The 14,060-nt window shown below is 41.8% G+C and overlaps 1 long non-coding RNA gene across 2 annotated transcripts; it reads left to right on the forward strand.

The window, feature by feature from the left end:
- Positions 1 to 11,195: 11,195 nt before the first annotated feature.
- Positions 11,196 to 13,790, forward strand: LOC127754910 (uncharacterized). Of its 2 annotated transcripts, XR_008012916.1 has the most exons (4): positions 11,196 to 11,976; positions 13,036 to 13,213; positions 13,344 to 13,436; positions 13,549 to 13,790. It is a non-coding gene; the product is annotated as an uncharacterized LOC127754910 (long non-coding RNA). The 2 variants fall into 2 exon arrangements; XR_008012915.1 differs by having other exon boundaries at positions 11,198 to 13,213.
- The last annotated feature ends 270 nt before the right edge of the window (positions 13,791 to 14,060 follow it).

A 14,060-nucleotide genomic window follows, 5' to 3' on the forward strand; every position in this document is an offset into this window, starting at 1 on the left:
ACATTGTTCATAGCTTGAGCAATTCTGTTAGCAACCAAAGCCAAATCCTCCTCGATCTGTTTGAGTTGATCATCGGAAGTGGAATTAAAAATAGCAAGAAAAGAAGACTTTGATGAAGAAGCATCAACATCCCAAGAAGAAGAGGAAGAAACCAAAGCACTTGGCTTAGTATCAACTTTATGAGAAAAAACATTCATCTTATGTGTTTTCAATTTTGTGTAAAGCGAATCCAAAGTCAAAGTAGACATGTTAACAGACTCCTGAAAAGATGTAACTTTCATCTCCCAAATAGACATGTCAAGACCATTCAAAAAGTGGCGAGAAATCTGAGATTGTGGATAATTAGCATCATAAGAAGAATCAACAGATCTAAGATCACTCAAAATTTTGTTAAACCTTGAAAGATAGTCATCCAAAGCTTCTACAGGTTTCATCTCAAATTTAATGTACTCCTTTTTGAAAAGATCTCGACGAAGTTCTTTCATGTTATTAGTTCCTTGATGAAAATTACTCAAAGCATTCCAAATCTCATGGGCAGTTTGAAGATGAGCAACACGATCATAATCCGAACGAGAAATCCCACTCAAAAGAATATTGCGAGCTTTGCAATTTTGTTCAAACTTAGTTTTTAAAGAAGCAGTATTAATCACTTCAGGAATCACATAAGGATGGGAAACTTTTCTCCAAATGTCATAATTTTCAGCCATAATGTAAGATTGCATCCTACTACACCAATGAGAAAAATCCGTTCCATCGAAAACATGAGGCTTAGTTGAAAACGTAACAGGACCAGCCATGGCAAAAACTCTAGATCGATAAAAATCCAAAGAAGAAAACAAGGCTCTCATACCACTTGTAGGATCGAACAGCAAGAACTAAGCCAACCAGAGGGGGGTGAATGGTTGGTATACCCAAAAAACCGAAAACTTTTAGCGGAAATAAAAGTTATCCTCAAATTCGACAGAAGTCAGTCTGACCGAGATTGATCCATCGGTCTGACCGCTCTGATGCCGTCGGTCTGACCGGTATAGATCAACCAGTCCGACCGCCGAAGTCGCCTGCCGTGCCTGCTGCCACTGCTGGTCTGACCGCTAATCTGCCACCGGTCTGACCGTCACCTTACCGCCGGTCTGACCGCCGGTGAGTCGTCGGTTAGACCGCCGAAACCCGGTGAAACACAAATCGAAGAACTCTTAAAGTAGATGACGACTTTATTTATTCTCTCTGTGTTTACAAAATGCACCAACAGCACTCCTTACAAAAATTTCGACTAAACTCGAAACCCTAACTCAAAACTCAACTCAATTGCTCTCAAAAGCGATACCGGGAAGCTTCACGCTCCCCCTCTATTTATAACCGAGGTAGGCAGCCTAAAGCCACGAACCAAACTCATACTAAGAGTCCTAAACACCTTAGGAAACCCTCTAGTACAAGAAACAAACTTTGCATAACCAATCATACCAAATTTGGACTCTTTCCAAATTCGACTCCGCATCCCATACGCACACAATACCTCCATCGTATGCCATATGGAATCTCCATCAACCACGTGCATCAACTCTAGCCTAAGTATCCCGCATTATCTCTGACCACCATGAACGTCGTCTTATCCCCAAGCCGACTTCCGGTCCATCACCGCAAATACTCTCCCGAGGCATCGAGTCACCTACACATGAAATAAACAAAGAAATCATATTCCGAGACCAAGCTATCTCCAACTTGACTCATTAGTAGCAAACAACAGTATTACATACGTATAGTATCCATCTAGAAGCCATAATCATGAAACAATCACGGATATCCAAACAAACAACCCGAAACCGAAACCGACACAGCGTCGGCCGGTCAGACCGCGGGCTGCGCCGGTCTGACCGCGTGATACACGTCGGTCTGACCGGCAACTCGTGCCCGGTCTGACCAGTCCTAACAGATAGTAGTACCTGTAGATTACCTGTGAAATCCAATCATCTCCAAAACCACTTCGTGAATAAATTCTAAATAACAAAACCAATAATCACCGATGCCAATTGTTCATCACAAAATAATAATCAAAAACACCTTTGATTGTACATTAATGACTAGAAAAGCATGGTCGATAAACATGTTTAAGACTATAGTTAGTAATGTGACATACTTTGAGAACGCTCCGGTACTGGTTGAGGCATTGTTGGTGTTGTTGCATCCGTTGATGTTGCATCAGTTAGTAATATCTCTGCTTAAGAAAACCACTCGTATGACATTAAGGTATATATCATCCTGCCATACATAAAAAGGAGAGAAGTATATCATAGAGATGGACCCATTTCAAGGTCTCTTATCCCTGTCGCTCTATAACTTGTTTCACCGTCCTAATTCACGGGATCACAGATCACATAGGACGGGTTACCAGTATTGTGTATCTCAAGTGGGTCTCAAGCCCATCTTTGTTAGGGTTATGGATAAGACATACCTCATATCCTTGGGGTTATGAAGTATACGAATATGGTATACCCTCAATTATATTTGAAAATAAATAAAATCCAAAACCCTAACCCTAACCCTAGAATAGCCTGCCGCCGTCGCTCGTGGTCGTCGTTGCCATCATCGTGCCGCCGCCTCTCCTGAGCCCGCCTCCACCGCGACTGGCCACCGTTGCCACTCTTGGGCGCCTCCTCCCTGTCGTCGTTGTTGGCGCGGCGCTGATCCGGCCGTTCGCCCGCCGCACCGCCTCCCTCCTGCTCCAGGCCGCCGTCTCATTGGCGGCGGCGGCGGTGAGACGGGCGCCTCCCGCGCCCTGTGCGCTTGGTAGGGAGGGGAGGAGAGGAGAGGCAGAGAGAGGAGAGAGAGAGAGAGGAGTGATTGAGGGAGAATAAAAGAAAACGGAAGAGAGAATGTGAAAATTTTGGAGTGAGAGGGAAAAGAGGTAGAGGTATTTTCGCATGCGGACCCTTAAGAGGCCCGCATGCAAAATTCTATTTTCACGTGTGGGCCTCTTAAGGGTCTGCACACGAGAATAGGCTTATTTTTGCGTGCGGACCGTTACGCGGCCTGCCTGTGAAAATCGATTTTTGCTTGTGGGCCTCTTAAGGCTCCGCACATGAAAATGGGAGGCCGATTTTTGCAGACGCACACGAAAACGGTCCGTCTGGGAAAATGGGAACTCCTTGTCCAGGAAAATCTTCTGTGTACTAGTGGTAGGAGAACGTTGGCGGGGTTGGGTCATGAGAGCTCATCCTGTTTCCTCCAATATTTTAAGATATAAACAAATCATGCTATCTCCTCTGACACAACAAAAACACACACACAGACACATGTTATATATATATATCTATATCTATATATATATATATATATATATATATATATAATCTATTCTACACCCCTCTCCCATGGGCCAATCCCACCTCCCCCACCATTCCTAGGGCCCAAATCCCTCCTCCCACCTCAGTCAAAGGCTGGTCAAAGCCCCCTCCCGCCGGTCAAACCCGAGTCAAACCCGCCCATTGACTCTCTCCCCCGACCACCACTTTGCTGTCCTCGTCTCGTAGGAATTCCGTAGTAACAGAATGGTCATCGTGCAGTAATAGGAGAACTTTCTCGCAGTAACGACATCAAGAAATAGTCATGATGGATCTAGTTTTGTTAAGCACTTTTTTACGAACATTATGGTGCAGACAGATTAGAAAAATAATATATAGAGTGAGAGATATTGCTCTCTAAAGATTAAGATTTACTTTTTTTAGTTCTCGTCTCGCTGGAACGGCGTAGTAACGCAACAGTCAATATGTAGTAACACGACTACTTCCCACAGTAACAACGTTATAAAATAGTCATGATGGATCTAGTTTCGTTAAGCATGTTGTCTCGATTATCGTGTAGTAACAGGATAATTGTATTTATTTTAAAGATTAGAATTCTAAAATTTTGCTTGTACTAAGCTTGCTAGTATGTATCTTTGTATGGATAAAGAGAAGTACTTTTAGCACTTGTGTTAACTTGTGACCATGCACATGCACTTTTTTAGCACTTGTATTTTACACAAGATTGAGATTTAAAAAATTAGCTATGCACAAGCAGTGGTACTGTACTAGTACCGTTACTACCATATGTTTTTTCATCATGATGTTACCGCAAAAACTGCAATAACGACCTATAAATTTCGCAATAACGTATCATGTTACTATACTTCTGCAATAATGTTACTACCAAATCATAGTAACAAGGTATAATTCCTACAGTAACATAACGGGTTTGTGTTCAAAAAATTTGAACAGATATATAGATAAAGCAAACAATGATCTTATATCACATAGTGTCATAGGGTGAATTGGTTAGGAGAGTTGTAGAATAGTTATACTAAGGGGATGTGTAGAATAGAGCTGTCTATATATATATATGACTAATATTAGACTAATAGTATTATTAATACAGAATATAAATGCTGACTTTTCTAAATACATGCACATCTTATTTTCTCGAAAATTGCACATCATATTTTCTCCATCCAAGGGTGCATATTAGCATATATGCCGACATTATTGCATTGGTATCATCAGTCTTATCATTTCTGTTGGTGATATGGGCCCGGGGGTACCTGGGCTAGGGGGAAGGAAGCCTTTCCTGCGCTACACACCCAGCGTGTCACGCCCGGAATTTCTATCCAAAATTCCAAACGCTTACATGTGCGCAAACCCTCGTCCAGGAATCAGCCGAGGCACACAATAACAAATTGATAATAGAGTACAATTATTACTCCAATTAATAAGCGAATAAAATGTCATTACAGAGGTAGATAGTTCCTCTCAATCAATAAAGATCTAAGCAGCGGAAAATAAGATAAACGGCGCAGACGATTCCACTCCACAGGCAGCTTGACCAGGGCTACACCTAATCCTCCACACCATCAGCATCACTGTAGAACTCCTCCTCTGATGAATGATTGCAAGGTGAGTATATGACATACTCAGCAAGCCACGCAGCAAATATGCAAGTGCACAGGATAACAAATGATGGCATAATAGGGTTTCATTTGCATAAACAGCATTTAATAAACATTTCAGAATTTAGTAAAACAGTTGAGTAATAATTAAACAATATTATTCCAACGCTATACAACATACCCTGTTGCATAGGCCCAACCATTCTGAACAACCAATCCCGGCTGCACAGTTCTATCTCCAAACCAGGAATATTCCATTCCAAACCAGGAGCTAATCAAATTATTACCAGTCATAGTATCTTTTATTATGATGAGAGGTATGAGACTAATCACGAAAGACATTGTTAAACCCGCCCATAACCGCGGGCACGGCTATTCGAATAGCTTTACTCTGACCAGAGGTGTACCACTGTACCCACAAGACACAGCCCCACGACATGTCACCATGCGCCTTGATACCACCACGGTACCTCAGAAAGGAGCTGTGACAGTACCCCTCGCACAACACAATCCACCACAGCGCACCGTTCCTGGATCATAATCACCCCCTTATAAACAAGGCATGGACTCCCCAGCGACCCCCGTGGGCTTATCTCCGCCACTTCTCAGTCTGGTGCCCCGCAATGAACTATGCTATACAAAAGGTAAAGCCGTTGCCCACGCTGGCTTGTGGTTGGCACGGTTAATGTTTCACAACCGAAACTCGTGAACCGGTCCTTAATTGTCATGAGCACGACCATCAAAACCATGTGCTCACAACCCACCATTAACAGGTTTTAGTTGGCAAATTAATTAATTAACCAATCATGATTAACCATCATGAGTTATCATTAAGCCATCATTGAATAATAGGGAGTCATAAGTTATCCCAATAGTGTGCTAATGTTTCTAAGCATGGCTAAGCAATCACATCTAATATCTAGCTGAACCAATATAAAGCTCAACTAGTCAATTTATAAGAACCCAAGGTATCAAGGAATAAAGTAATCAAGAACAAAAGGGCTATAACAAACAATAGGTTAATTCCACCCAATGACATTCGAAAATAAATGCAATAGTTGAATAGAAACAATAGCTTTAAACGGGATCAACATGTTCAAAGGGGTTGTTTGGGATCTGTGTGACTTGCCTTGCTGGCCTTGGAACTCTTCAAATTCTTCTCCTGCGAAAACGGACTCTCCGGAAACGTCGGAATCTAAACAGAAAAGAGCAAAACACCAAAACAGCACATAAACAAGCATGAACAGTACATGTGGATATTTTTAACATGTAGATCTCAATTTTAGAAAAATTTAGAGACTTGAACCAACTAAATCCGAGCTAAGATGAATTAGTTATGAATTTTTAAAGATTAAAACGGATTAAAACACTTATATGGATTTTAATTGAATTATGACGCAATAATGAATTATTTTTGAAAAGGAAAAGAGGATTTATTGCGTCAGCGGCTAGGGCTTGCGGTGGACCGGGTGCACGGCGACGGTTCACGAGAACGGACGGCCGAGATCGATCCATCCAAAACGAACGGCCGAGATCGACCGGTCCACGGCCGGACCACGGCGGACGGCATCGATGACGTCGGCGATGACGTCACCACCGGCGGCGACCGAACCGCGCGAGCTCGCCGGCGAACGACGGCGTGGCGGCGCGAACGGAGAGCACCTACGGGTAGCGGACGGCACGGCGAACTCACCGACGACCAAAGCGACGGCGGACGATGACCGGACGACGTCGGCGACGAGGAAGAAGCGGCGGAAACCTTCGGCTTGACGACGGCGACGGAGTTCCGGCGGTCGACAGCGACGACGAAGGGGCGGACGAGGACGGCGACGCGACGGCGACCACGACGGCGGCCTTCCCGAGCGACGGCGACGACTGGAGCGACGGCGGCGCACGGCTGGAGCGGCGGCGACGACGGCGGCGCGAGGACTCACGGCGCTAGGGCTCTACGGACGACGAGAGGCGAAGGCGAGGGTGGCGACGGGTAGCGGAGACACCGGGGATCCTTTTATAAGGGCAAGAACACGGCGGCGAAGGCCCACGGCGGCCGGCGACGAGAAGGAAAGTCTAGGGTTCGGAGGAGAGAGACCGATCCGATTCGAGATCGAATCCTCCGCTTTCCAAACGATTTTAGCCGAAGTTCCAAAAGGGAAAAGGTAGAGGAGATCGAGAAGATCATTTCCCCTCTATTGATTTCACCGGAAACGGAAAGGATCGGCCGGATTTGGAAAGAGACGGCGGCGGCGCGGCGCTAGGGTTTCGGGCGGCGGCGGCGCGAGGAAGACGACGAGTCTGACAGGCGGGCCCCACCTGTCAGCGGGCGGACGCGCGCGAATGGCGGCTGCGGACTGGGCCGACTTGGGCCGAGGAGGAGAGAGAGAAGGTTTTGGGCCGACTTTCGGCCCAAAGCCAAAAGAGACTTTTAAAAACCTTTTTCCATTTAAATTATTCATGAAATGCAATTCCATTTATTAAAAATACTTCCTTAGCTCAAATAAATCCCAGAAAAATCTAGAAATTATAGAATTAAGCAAAGTATTTAATAAAATTTTATCTAGCCCCATTTTATATTGGAATTTATTATTTAAAATTAGATCTTCTCTTCTAGGCTTTTAAAATCAATTCTAATAATTCCAATTAAACAACAATTTATATATTTGAAATTTTTAGGGTGTGACACAGCGGGCCCAGAACCCACCTCAAGGGGCCGGGTGTTCGGCCAAAAAGCAGCCGCCCGTCCCCCGGGGGATTCGGGGGTACCTCGTCGTACCCCTCGGGCCCGAGGGGCTGAACCACCCTCGAGGACCTTGCTCGGCCGCCACGTGAGGGCTTGAGCGGGCGGGAGCGTCGTTCGCCAGACGCATTTATGGGCGGCGCTCCAACCGTCCCCGTCGCATTTAATGCGATGTGGCAAGTCGTGCACTGCCCATTGATGGACGTGCGCCAGGCGACCGTTTCTTGACCAGTCTGTGACCTGGCGTTGGACGGATGGGATAGGCGGCAACGCACCCACGTCCCACTTTGTGTCAGGCGGCGTGGGGGCTGGTATGCCCCGTCCCATCATGTGCAGAGAAGGGGCGTGCAGGTCGGTATTTCCCACGCACGTGTACCCACGAAGTCGCCAAGGAGTTATTGGGGAATGACGGGGGATGTCACCCGTGTCAGCCTGAGGACTTCGGTGGCTTCGGTGGGGGCCACCTGAAGGCGGCCGCGTGGATCACTTCCGGCCCAAGGCACGAAGTGCCTTTCAATACAGGCAATGTAGGCCCCTCTCCCTGAGGGAGAGCGTAGGAGCGGTGCATGTGGTATCCCCTTCATCTATAAAAGGAGGACCTTGCCCTACGAGCAAGGGGACGACTCTTGATAGATTGGATTCTAGGAAAAGGCTAGACAAGCCCTAGTTTGTACACCTAGGATCCGAACTCTTGGTAACCTCGCAAAGATCAACACACACAGGAGTAGAGTATTACGCTTCATAGCGGCCTGAACCTGTATAATCTCTCTCTCTCTCTTCCTTACCATCCATCTCGCAAGTCTAGTCCCGGCAGATCTGTCTCGCCTGTGCGAGAATACGTTCCTAAGCATCACGTCTGGTCCCTTGGCCGAACTCACAAAGGGGGGGCCTCACAGCCTCCCGCTAGAAAGGATCACCCTCCGACAATTTCAGAAGAGTTGCCAGATGTATTTCAATAAGAATGAAAACCTAAATGGATAAAAAAAAGAACCCTTTGAAAAATCTGATAAAACGCCTCAAACAATGGTTGGCTAAACAAGTAAACTTACGACACTATGAAAGAATTCCATGATAGTCTTTAACTCCCTGCAACTTAATCATTAACAAGAACATGTCGTGGGCATGTGTTTTGATTAGGCTTAGCTAAGTTTTGTAAGAAAAGATAGTAGCTCCGACTTCGCAAACACATATTATCATTGCCGAGCTTGTCGTTATAACAACATAGTACACTACAAGAATCTATTTAATCTGTGACGAAATTTGACGAAATTTTCGTGATGTTTTTAGAGATCGTCACGGATATGCAACTATGGATACAAGGCCCATAATACCGTGACAGTTTATCGATTTCGTCATAAACCGGCCCAAAACCTGTGACGTTATAGCAATTTCGTCACGATTTAAATACTTCAAAACCATATAAGAGATATATAAATTTTGTGAAACTATCACTTTATCGGATGAAGAAATGACAAAAATAAAAGTTATAGATATTGATGAGTTATACAACTTTGATGTTGATGACTTTTTCAGTTGAAATCATTTAGTATTTGAAAATATTGTTTGCAGTTTTCATAATTTGAAATTCAAGTTCAAATTATTGAAACAGAGTCATATACCAAAATGACCAAAACAAAAGTTGTAGATATTGATGATTTATACATCTTTGTTGATGATGACTTTTTTCAGTTGAAATCATTACTATTTGAAAATGTTGTTTCAAGTTGTCATAATTTGAAATTCAAATTCAAATTATTGAAACAGAGTCATATAGCAAAATGACCAAAACAAAAGTTGTAGATATTGATGATTTATATAACTTTATTATCGATGACATTTTCAGTTGAAATCATTTAGTATTTGAAAATGTTGTTTGAAGTTGTTATAATTTAAAATTCAAATTCAAATTATTGAAACAGGGTCATATAGCTAAATGACCAAAACAAAACTTGTTCATATTGATGATTTATATAACTTTGTTGTTGATGACTTTTTCAGTTGAAATCATTTAGTATTTAAAAATGTTGTTTGAACTTGTCATAATTTGAAATTCAAATTCAAATTATTGAAACAGGGTCATATAGCAAAATGACCAAAACAAAAGTTGTAGATATTGATGATTTATACAATTTTTGTTGTTGATGACTTTTTCAGTTAAAATCGTTTAGTATTTGAAAATGTTGTTTGAAGTTGTCATAATTTGAAATTCAAATTTTATATAGGTCAATTAAACTCAGATGGAAAAATAACCAAAATAAAGTTGGTAGACCTCAATAAGTTATACAACTTTGTTTTTGACAACTTTTTCACATAAGTTCATTTAGTATGTCAAAATTCGATTCAATTGAAAGGAGGGAGGAAAAATTGACTTCTCGGCGAGGGATGAGCAAAAGGGCTGGCCCGTAATAGGCCTTTTGCTCCTCCCTCGCCGAGAAGTCCATTGTGCCTCCCTCCTTTCAATTAATTTCAAAATAGTAAACCTTCAAATCGAATTTTATTACATTAAATGAACTTATGTGAAAAAGTTGTCAAACACAAAGTTGTATAACTTATTGAGATCTACCAATCTTATTTTGGTTATTTCTCCATCTGAGTTTGATTGACCTATATAAAATTTGAATTTCAAATTATGACAAATTTTAAACAACATTTTCAAATACTAAATGATTTCAACCGAAAAAGTCATAAACAAGAAAGTTGTATAACTTGTCATTATCTACAACTTTTGTTTTGTTCATTTTGCTATATGACCTGTTTCAATAATTTGAATTTGAATTTCAAAATATGACAACATGCAAACAACATTTTCAAATACTAAATGATTTCAACTGAAAGAAAAAGTCATCAACATCAAAGTTGTATAACTCATCAATATCTATAACTTTTATTTTGATCATTTCTTCATCCGATAAAGTAATAGTAACATTGTTCATAAAATTTACATATCTCTCTTATAATTTATAAACTATATAAGAGATATGTACATTTTGTGAACAATGTTACAAATCGCTTTGTCGGATGAAAAAATGACCCAAATAAAAGTTATAGATCTTGATGAATTATACCACTTTGTTATTGATAACTTTTTCAGTTGAAATCATCTATTACTTGTAAATGTTGTTTGAAGTTGTCATAATTTGAAATTCAAATTTATATTGTTAAAAAAAAGTCATATAGAAAAATGACCAAAACAAAAGTTGTATATATTGGTAAGTTATACAACTTTGTTGTTGACAACTTTCCCATTTGAAATCATTTACTACCCGAAAAATTATTTAAATTTCTTATATTTTTAAAATTCAAATTTTATATATTAAATCAAACCCGGATGGAGAAATAAAAAGAAAATTGGTAGATCTCAATGAGTTCTATAATTTTGTTTTTGACAATTTTTTCATATAAGTTCATTTAGTATGATAAAATTCGATTTGAAGTTTTAATATTTTAAAATTAATTTTTTCCCCCTTCTCCCTTCAATTTTTTTCATCCCCTCTTCTCTCTCCCCTCCTATCCTGATATTTTAACTTCCACCATCCTTATCCTATCCTATCCTATCCTCTCAGCCTCTCACTCTTTCCTCCTCTCTCTCTCTCTCTCTCTCTCCGACGAGGATGGGAGACCGCGGCGCGGCATGGCGGGTGGGAGCGGCGGGCTCGGCAGCGGCGGCGGCGGCCTCCCTTCCCCGACCTCCCATCCGGCGCGGCAGCGGCGGGCACGGCGACGACGACGGCGGCGGGCGGCGGATCCGGCGGCCCCGTCCTCGGGAGGGCCGGATCCGCCGCCCTACGGAGGAGCTCGGCGCGCGGCGGGCACGGCGACGGCCGGCAGCGGCGGATCTGGACGGCGGTGGCGACCCTCCCCCCCTCCTCAACGACGCAGCCGCATCCCCGATTCACGCCGCAGCAGCCGCATCACCGGCCTGTCCTCCGTTGATCTTGGTTTCTTGATTTATTTCACTGGTTTCTTGGTTTCTTGATTTATTTTTCCTTCTCCCCGTTGATCTGTCACCTATATTTCCTCCTCCATTGGTTCTCAAAGAAGAAGAAATAAATTAAAATTAGTGGAGACGATTAGAGATGGATGGATCGATCTTTAATTTTCTCTGTGCAGTGTGCATAGCACAGGGAAGGAGGGGTCACTGTTGGTTGGGTATTAGTGCACAGCCAGACAGCAAACTAGTTGGCAAAGATTCTTGTGCTCTTGACTCATGTTCTAGATACTCTGACTGAAAGTTGCTCCACACTAAAATTAAGATAGTTCTCATGTGCTTTGCTCTGGATAAAGTACAGACTTGGACAGAGTTTGTAGAGGATGTGCTCTCAGGGTAAGGATTGATTGTCAGTTTGCTTAGTTCTTTCTTTTTATTCACTTATATCAAGTCTACTTATTTAGCAATGTTTAGTTTGTAAGTTCTGTCAGAACAACTAAATGCTTGATTATGTGGAAATAAAGTACTGTACCTAGCAGTGCCATCTGCTGCTGGAACGACATTGTATCATGTCTACCTAGCTATCACTTTAATTATTCAAGATCTTGAATGTGTCAAGTGACTTGAAAAAAAAGTAGGGCCATCCAGTTCATTAAAATGAAATTAATTTCTTTGAACCACACTGAATGTTGCCCCTATCATGAGGTAACTGACTTACTTAAACTGATTTTGCTGAGGTAGTTTCGTTCTCATGTTTAGTTCAGATGGTGCTTGGTATGCTCTTTTTAGTTCACATATACTGCTCTAGTTATTGAAGCAGATTCTACTTCATGTCATGTCCAACATGTTTCAGAATGCCAAAAGTTGACGATGATCCTAGTTCATGTCTTGTGCATAACTTTGAGTTGCCACCAAGTTCTTTTTCTTCTCTAGATACCCTAAAATCACTTGTATGTATCCTACACTGATGCAATTCCTAGTTTTTACATGCCATGCACAAAGATTGTTCCCTGATTAAGGACAAGTATAATTCCTCAGCCATAGTTACCACTGTTTACTTTTCATTTGAATTTAATTACTGAAGATCCCGATCCCTATGGTTTATTAGTTTCATTGGAGCATACAGTTCTGGTGTTAGCTCTTTTGACCATACTTATCTATAATAAATTAGTAATTAGTATAGTATACATGTTGCTTTCCTATGATGTCTTGAGTGTGGAAGGGAACATTTTTCTGATTTGATCTGACCTTGGCTGTTTTATTTTATTGGGACTAGCACATGTAGGCATTGCACTTTAGAAATATTTTAATTTTACTCATGTAAATTGTGTCAGCTTTGTAGATTGCTTGTAAATTCTGCCACTTACTTACTTTTCAGATGATTTGTTAGATGTATAATTGAGATGCGATTTTATATGTTCATCAAATTTTATTTCTGTTGTTGATGATTTTCAGGACATTGTGCTCTCAGGAATACAAGCTACTAACAGTCTATGTGGTTGGATGATGGCCATCAGAGAGCCATCAGTTATCATGTCTAATGGTAGAAGTGTGGTCATGCAGATGAGTTCCAGTTACCAAATTACAAAACTCACAATATATTGGTGTCTGTAGTCTGTTGGATCGACTGAAGGTATGCAAATTCAGTGTTCTCACCATATCCAGTTCCAGTGTTCTCTTCCTTTTTTCTTTATCTTCTTCCATGGTCAAGCAATGCAATCATGCTACGAATAATATGTAATGTGCACGCAACATTTCTGCAGATATTGGCTCTTCTCAACACTTGGCAGAATAGCTTGTATGTTTGTAAGCTCCAATAGTTGACAGATCATAAGCTTTTCACTGAAAATATTCTGGTATATAGTTTGTATCTTGAGTTCCATTTTTTCCAATTCAGTAACAAGATAGCATGGTCCTTATAATGCTAACAAGTTGGTAATTTCGCTTTCAATTTATGGCTTCTTGCAGGCACTTGATAACTATCAGCAGCTAAGCACATTTTGCCACCCTTTAGTTAGTGAATGTGAATGACTGTTTGGCCATGTAGCTGTTAACTGGGTTGTAAATTTTGTGTTGACTGTTTGGCCATGTAGCTGTTAACTGGGTTGTAAATTTTGTGTTGTATTGGATGTTTGTCGGGTTGTGTTTGATGCTAATTGGGCTGTAACCTTTGTGCTATATGGGTTATTATTGTGTTTGATTGTTGAGCCTATATGGGCTTAGCCCACTTGTTATTTGATACTAATGTAAATGAATATAATATGATGGGCTGAAAATGGTGTGGTATAATGTTTGGGTCTATATGGGCTTTTGCAATGGACTTGGCCCATTTATCATGTATTATTTGGTATTTGCTGACATTAGCTGCCATGTCATCAGTCGCACGTCATTGCACGCTGCCACGTCATCACACACTGCCACGTCATCAGTGACACGTCATCGCACACGTCAAAACGACCACGTCACCTGCCATGTTGGCC

The sequence above is a fragment of the Oryza glaberrima genome, chromosome 11, assembly GCF_000147395.1.
Source record: "Oryza glaberrima chromosome 11, OglaRS2, whole genome shotgun sequence".
Lineage (NCBI taxonomy): Eukaryota > Viridiplantae > Streptophyta > Magnoliopsida > Poales > Poaceae > Oryza > Oryza glaberrima.